Raw genomic sequence first — 6,886 nt, forward strand, 5'->3', positions numbered from 1 at the left:
TGGACCTGTCCAGCGCCTCCATGTCCTTATCCTGTGGTGCCCAGAACTGGACCCAGGATCAAGGTGAGGTCTCAGCAGGGCTGAGTCCAGGGGCACCATCACCTCCCTGCTCCTGCTGCTCACACCCTTTCTGATCCAGGCCAGGATGCCGTTGGCCTTCTTGGCCACCTGGGCACACAGTTGGCTCATGGTCAGTGACTGTCCACCAACACCCCAGGTCCTTTTCCCCAGGCACCTTCCAGCCACTCCAATCCCAGGCAACACTCTAGGCTGGGGTTGTTGTGACCCCAGTGCAGGACCCAGCCCTTGGTCTTGTTAAACCTCATCCCATTGACCTCAGCCCATTGCTCCAGCCTGTGCAGACCCCTCTGCAGAGCCTTCTACCCTCTGCAGATCCACACTCCCACTTCATTCCATGTCATCTGCAAATTTACTGAGGTGCAATGCCCCTCACCCAGGTCACTGATAAAGACATTAAACCTGTCCCAAAACTGAGCCCTGAGAAGGAGCAGGAACAGTGGGAAAACTTCCAGAAGCAGGGCAGCATCCCACAACCAGCTGCCAGAGACAGCTTGGAGCCAGACTGAAGGATGCTCAGAGGAGATCCCAGGGGTGCCAGCCCTGCTGGGCAGCAGCCTGGCACGTGGAGGGCATGCAGCAAGGGAAGAGCCCGCGGGGATCTCAGCATCCTCGGGCATCCCCGCTCTCCAGGGCCTCTCCTCATCACAGTGGGGTTAACTGGTGTTGTCAAACACGGGTCAGGGTTTAATCTGCACCATTAAGAGCTCGGTGGGAGCGCAGCCGCTCTGGGGAGCTGGGAGCTGGAGTGGCCTCTTGATTGCAGGTAGATAATGAGCTTTTGCTGTCGCTAACGCAGCCCATCAATCAGGGAGAGCTCCCCACAGAGCTGGCGGCTGCCAAGTGCTGGGAGGCCACGAGCCTGGCACGTTGGGCACACACACAGTGTGTGTGCCCCCCCTCCCAGCACACCCTGCTCCCCAGCCAGCCCTGGGCACCCCGAGGAGGGGCTGGGACTCTGCTGAGCCCAGCAGGGGTGGTTTTCTGCCAGCAGCACCTGCACGGCTCCCCTGCATGTTCCTGGCCACCCCTTCCTGACTCTGGCCATTTAAATGAGATTCCCAAGCCCAGAGTCTTAATTGGTTGCTCTTCTGCCCCAGGATTCATTATGCAGATCACTTCAAAGCCTCCAGGAACCAACTCATTAGAGGAGAAGTCATTAGGGACACCGCTCTGCGCCCTCACAGAGGCAAAGCTCCTGCACCTACTGCTTGGGTCTAACCATGGAGCATGGGATGCCCTGCACAGGTCAAGGACTTGGATCATCCATCCATCCATCCATCCACTCATCCATCCATCCACCCATCCATCCACCCAGGAGGGGAAAGCCAGCAGCAAGTGGCTCTGCAGTCTGGGGAAGGTCCCTCCATGCCACGGGCACCCGCACACAAGCCAGGCTGGGGAGGGCACTGTGATGAGTGACCAGCCCCATGCCACGACAGGAGCCAAGGGACAGTGGCAGTGCCAGTGAGTCCCCCACCCCCATCACACATGGCTGTACCCTCCCCTTGGCTGTGGCAGTGCCCTGATGGCAACAATACCCAACAGAGAGGCTGCAATATCCCATCCTGCTGCTGGCAAAGCACCTCTGCCACCATCTCGGGTGTGCTTGGGGATATCAACCTGCCTTCATCACCCAAACCCACCCCCTGGCACAGCCTCAGCTCAGCTCAGACTCCTGCACTTCACTGCCAGGTGGGCATCTTGCTCCTTCCCCCCTGGGAATGCCAAGCAGGGAGTGATGGCAGCTCCCTGAGCCCCACATTTTTGCAGCCTGGTCCCACTTTAGGGGTGGTAGGTCCCTCCCTTGTGTGTCCTGGGCTCTGCATCTCACATCCCCATGGCTGGAGGCTCCTGGCACTCACCACCTGCCTCATCCCTGGAACTGGCTCGAATGTTGCTCTTCAGTGTTGAGAAATCTCATCAGACATTGTGAATGGGAGCAGTGTGAGCCTGCTGCCCAACTGCCTGCATTGCTGGGCCAAATCAATAATTAATGAATTTGCAATGGGGAAAAGAAGGGGGGGGGGAGGGGAAAGCAAGTCTCCCGCTCAAACCTAGGGCCCTGGGGAGCAGAAAATTCAGTTTCTTGTGTAGGTAATGCCACCACAGTCCATGAGAAGGATCTTCTAAAGATCTAACCAGACACTTGGGTGAGTCAGGTCCCCCCCAGCTCCTGCACGCGAGTTGTCCTTTGGGCTGTGTCCTTCCTCCTCACCTTGCTCCAGCCCTGAACCAGGGAGAACCAGAAGATTTGGGGCTCTTGAGGAAGGTTTAGAGCAAGATTTCACAGTGGGGAAAGACCTCTACTGCAAAGGGAACATCACTCTGCAGTCAGAGGCTTGAAGTGATTCTCTGCAGCAGAGACCCCTCCACCCACCACATGACTCCAGGAGCTGGAAGTGCCTGATGAGTCCTGAAAGCAAATCCAGCTTTTCCCTTCATTTATCAGGATGATTTAGCTCACTCCTCCTAACCCAAGACCATACCATGGAAAACACCCACACTTTCTGCTTCACCTGTCCCCCAGAGCTGCATTTCCCATCTCAGACCAGACCTCACCAGGATCTCCATGGAGCTGCCAGCGTTTGCCTGGCACGACCCAGATGAGTTCACCAGCCCACGGGCACCCCTCAACACACCAAAAATACTAAAGGGCAATACATCAACCCCAGCTGCCTCCAAAGCCCAGGTCTGGGCTACAAGCCAGAGCCCACACACCAGCCTCGACCACAACTAATAGCTCTTCTTTGTCCAAGAAGAGTCAGGAGATGAGGGCAGTGTTGCCCAGTAGCCCCAGTCCAGCTCTGGCTCTCCCCAGTCCCAGCCTGCTGGACACTTTGCACCCACCAGCAAACAGCTCAAGGGCAGAGAAAGTTTTTAGATGGGGAAACTGAGGCAACATCTCCTCTCAGGCTGTGCTGGGGTACACAGGGTTGACAGTGGCAAACAGAGAAGAAGCAGTGAGGGGAAAGAAATAGGAAAACAACCCAAGAAATGTGGTTTCTGCCTCTGAGGAGCCTGCAAGAGTTTCGGGACCCAAAGTGGCAACAGTAGCAGAGCCCCAGGGACCAGACCTGTCCCCTTGGCCACCCCATCCAGCACTAAAAGACACAGAGCAAGAGCTGGGGATAATTTTGGGGCAGTTTGAGAGACCAGCACATTAACTCAGGCAATGAGTTTATAATATAAGCATGATTTGAGCCCGTGGGTGCCAGGGAGCCTTCCTGAGATACGCTGTGAAAGGATCTCTCAGGGATGCTCCGATCGAGCTCCGGAGGGGACAGAGATTCCACCACCCTTGGTGTTAGTGGCTAGAAAACACCCACAGGAAAAGATTTGCCCAAAATCCTGCAGTGGGGACCCTTCCCACTCTCAGTATCATGCTCTGAAAAAAAAACCAGCTCTGTGCTGGCTGCTGAAGGGGAGGATTTGGCTGAGGAGCCGAGACACCAGCAGCAAACAGCCGCAGTAACCGAGTGCTGAGTGCACAGGAACAGCCATCCTCGGGGATGAAAGGGAGCTGGGGCACCAGCTCTGCCCTGCCACCCCTCACACCTTGCTGTCACAGGGCTGAAGGTCACCCCCTTGAACTCCTGCATGATTTGCTGGCAGGGGGGAAACTCCAGGGGCACGGACCAGGCGCACGGACCCACCAGCATCATCCTCCCGGCCACCCCAGCTGTCCCCTGGGGATGGCACCCACAGGACCCGGGGTAGCAGCAAATACTCAGGATGAGCAGCCTCCAGGACTGCGTGTACAAACCCACCAGAAAGTGGCATTCGATGCTTGCTTATGCCTTAAGGCTCAGGAGTGGCTTTACAGGGGTGACATCCTGCTGCATCAACCAAAAGTAACGAATGTGGCTAAAGCAGAGACAGCCCCGAGTGTCACACGGGGATGAGTGAATGCACCACGAATATAGATCACCCTCTTAACTGAAAATATAGAAAACTCAGCGAAGGATAAAACAATAGCGGGGGGGAAATGACAGTGTAAAATTGATCCTAACACATGACTAAGGAGTCTTGTGCTGGGCTGGAAATATTGCCCTCTTCCCAAACCCAGCGCTGCACATTACGACGTGGCATCACGCGCCGTGCTCACCAGCTAAATTACATCAACATCAGTCTAATATTTTGTCTCTGAGAGCTCAGTGACAGCCGAGATGTCAACGCACACGGAGCACAGAAGCTGCAGACGGGTCTGTCTGGCTGCTGAAGTGATGGCACGGAGCAGGGTCATGAGATGTTGTCCGAGAGGGCTTGGAGAGGGAGGCGCTGGGGACAGCCCGCTGCTGACCCTGCCTGGCACCTCGGTGCCAAATGTAACTACAGCTGATGCTCACCACCTTTGCAGGAGGCTTTGAGGAAGTGGTTGAAATGCTGAAAAAAGGCCAAGAAAAAAATCATTCTTTGGAGATTTGACATCTCTGCAGTGTTAGCACCCCAAAAAAAACATCGCTCGAGTGAATAAGGGCTGTCTGGCCATCGGTGCAACCAGCAGCCTCCAGGGGCCAGCAGCATAATTGCCAGAGTAATTGCAATACATAAGATATAACGAGCACCTAGATCTGTCTGAGTAGCCCAGGGGCCAGCCCCTGGCTGCAACAATAACCTGTCCCCAGGGCGAGGGGGCCACTTGGTGCCTTGAGCAGCAACACTCTCCACTGCAACAGCGAAGCCTTTAACGTGAGGCTTTGCTAAAAATTGAAACTGAAGGTCAAGTTGATAATGCATCAGAAAGCAAACAGCTTGAATGCTGACTGCTAACCACAGCAATGAGCATTATTGCCTGATGGAAATAAAAAATGGCTCTGAAGACTCGGGCTTGGAATGAAAAATGAAGCAGAGTGGTGTCCAGGAGGTGAGCAGGGAGATGATCACCCTGATCCTGGCACTGGTGAGAACCCCCCAAGCAGGGACTGGCTCTTTCCCCCAGCATAAACCCTCCCCCACGGGTAAACTCCACTGCTTGACAAACTGCTGGCAAGCCCTTGGCAAAGGCCTGATCCTCAGTCAACCGACAGCCCCTTTACATCACTTTGACAGGCTGGAGGCACCTTGAAGCAGCAATAAACTGCAGGACCCTTTACGCTGCTGGAGAATTGCAAATGAGAGCCAGGGATATACAAGCAGGCTGTAAAAGAAAGGACGGATCCTTCACCCATCCCCAGGGGCTGGTGTAAAGGTGTCAGCAGAGCCATTTTTATGGGGGAAGACAGAAAGGTGAAGCAGGCACAGCTCAGCTCTTCCTCCAGCCTTGCAGTTGCCACCACAGGGAAGAAATTTTTAAAAAGGTAGAAAAAGCAAGTTCTTGGTCCAACCCCACCCTTGGGGTTCCAGGTACTCTCCTTTACTCTGCAGTTACACTGTCGTGGCAGTAACCAGATAGTTGTAGGAACACGTGGTGGCCACGGGTAGCCCAAAGAAGAAGGGCTCATGCTGCTATAGGATCACCAGTCACAACAACTGCTCCTTACTGGTGCTTAGTAGAGGTTAGCACAGGGTTAATTTGTGCCCGTGCATCACAGAATTGCTTTGGTTGGAACAAGCCTTTAAGATCAAGTCCAGATGGAACCTCCTGGGTTCCAGTTTGTGCCCCTTGCCCCTTGTCTTGTTGATGGGCACCACTGGCAGGAGTCTCGCCCCGGGCCCTTTAGCTCTTGATCAGATCCTCTCTGAGTCTTCTCTTCTCCAGGCTGAACAGCCCCAGGGCTCTCAGCCTTTCCTCCTCACAGAGATGCTCCAGGGCCTTCAGCAGCTTTGTAGCCTTCGCTGGACTCTCTCCAGTAGCTCCTTGTCTCTCTTGAACTAGGGAGCCCAGAACTGGACCCAGTACTCCAGAGGTGGCCTCACTAGGGCAGAGCAGAGGGAGAGAAGAACCTCCCTTGACCTGCTAGCCACACTCTTCTTCATGCACCCCAGGGGACCACTGGCCTTGGCCATGAGGGCACATTGCTGCCCTGTCCTACAGGGCATCCCTCCAGCTCCCACAGACCTGCTGGGCTCCACGCAGACCCAAGGGCACCTTCCCACCTGCAGACCCACATGTCCCTTGCAGGAACACACCAGCACACCCACTGCAAGCAAACACAAGCCCAGCTGGGCACAGGCCACCCTGGCACGTCTCACAGCCACACCCCCATCACGGGGCATGCGGGCAGGGCATCCAGCCCCCCCGTACAACCAGCTCCAAAGCATCCCCAAACCCTCCTCCTGGCAAAACCACGGCCCCATGAAAATATTCTGCTTTTCAAGTTCAGATCCTGAAGAACAGATTCCAGGTTGAATCCCCAGATGGGCTCCTCTGCCTATGAAAAGCACAGCCGGCTCCCGGTGCCAGGGCGGAATTATCGCCATCCCTATTTATAGGGCTTTGATTAGGAGCTCGTCACCTCCAAATTTGTATTCCCTTTGTCCATTTATAAGGCCATAACACAGTTTGAGGAGCTCCAGATCAGCTGGCATCCCACCGATTTTGCCAGAACTTGATGTGCCATGCAGAGGCAGCTCAGGCAGGGATGGGCAGCAGCCTGAGCTGCAGGGTTGGAACCACCTCGGCAAACAGCCTCCAGCTCCCACCTCCCCTCCCTGCACAGGATGCTGAGCAGGAAAAGGGATCCCAGAGCCACGAGGGACCCCAGTGCTGCACTGGTGCCACGGTGGGGGCTCAGAGCAGCTTGAGGCTCACTGGAGGAGCAGCCACAACAGCATCACTCAGGGGTCCTCAGCACCCACCCGCTCCTGGGATGGAGGCTTGGCCACCCGCGGGTACCCGCCCGCTCCCCCACGGCTCCCCCACGCG

General features: G+C 55.7%; 1 protein-coding gene across 1 annotated transcript in view; it reads right to left on the reverse strand.

Annotated features, from left to right (window-relative positions):
- Positions 1-6,886, reverse strand: part of LOC103775436 (metabotropic glutamate receptor 4) — a 41,467-nt gene that overhangs the window by 25,215 nt on the left and 9,366 nt on the right. The gene's annotated exons all lie outside the window — the stretch shown is intronic.

This window comes from Merops nubicus, unplaced genomic scaffold (assembly GCF_000691845.1).
Source record: "Merops nubicus isolate BGI_N331 unplaced genomic scaffold, ASM69184v1 scaffold23300, whole genome shotgun sequence".
NCBI lineage: Eukaryota > Metazoa > Chordata > Aves > Coraciiformes > Meropidae > Merops > Merops nubicus.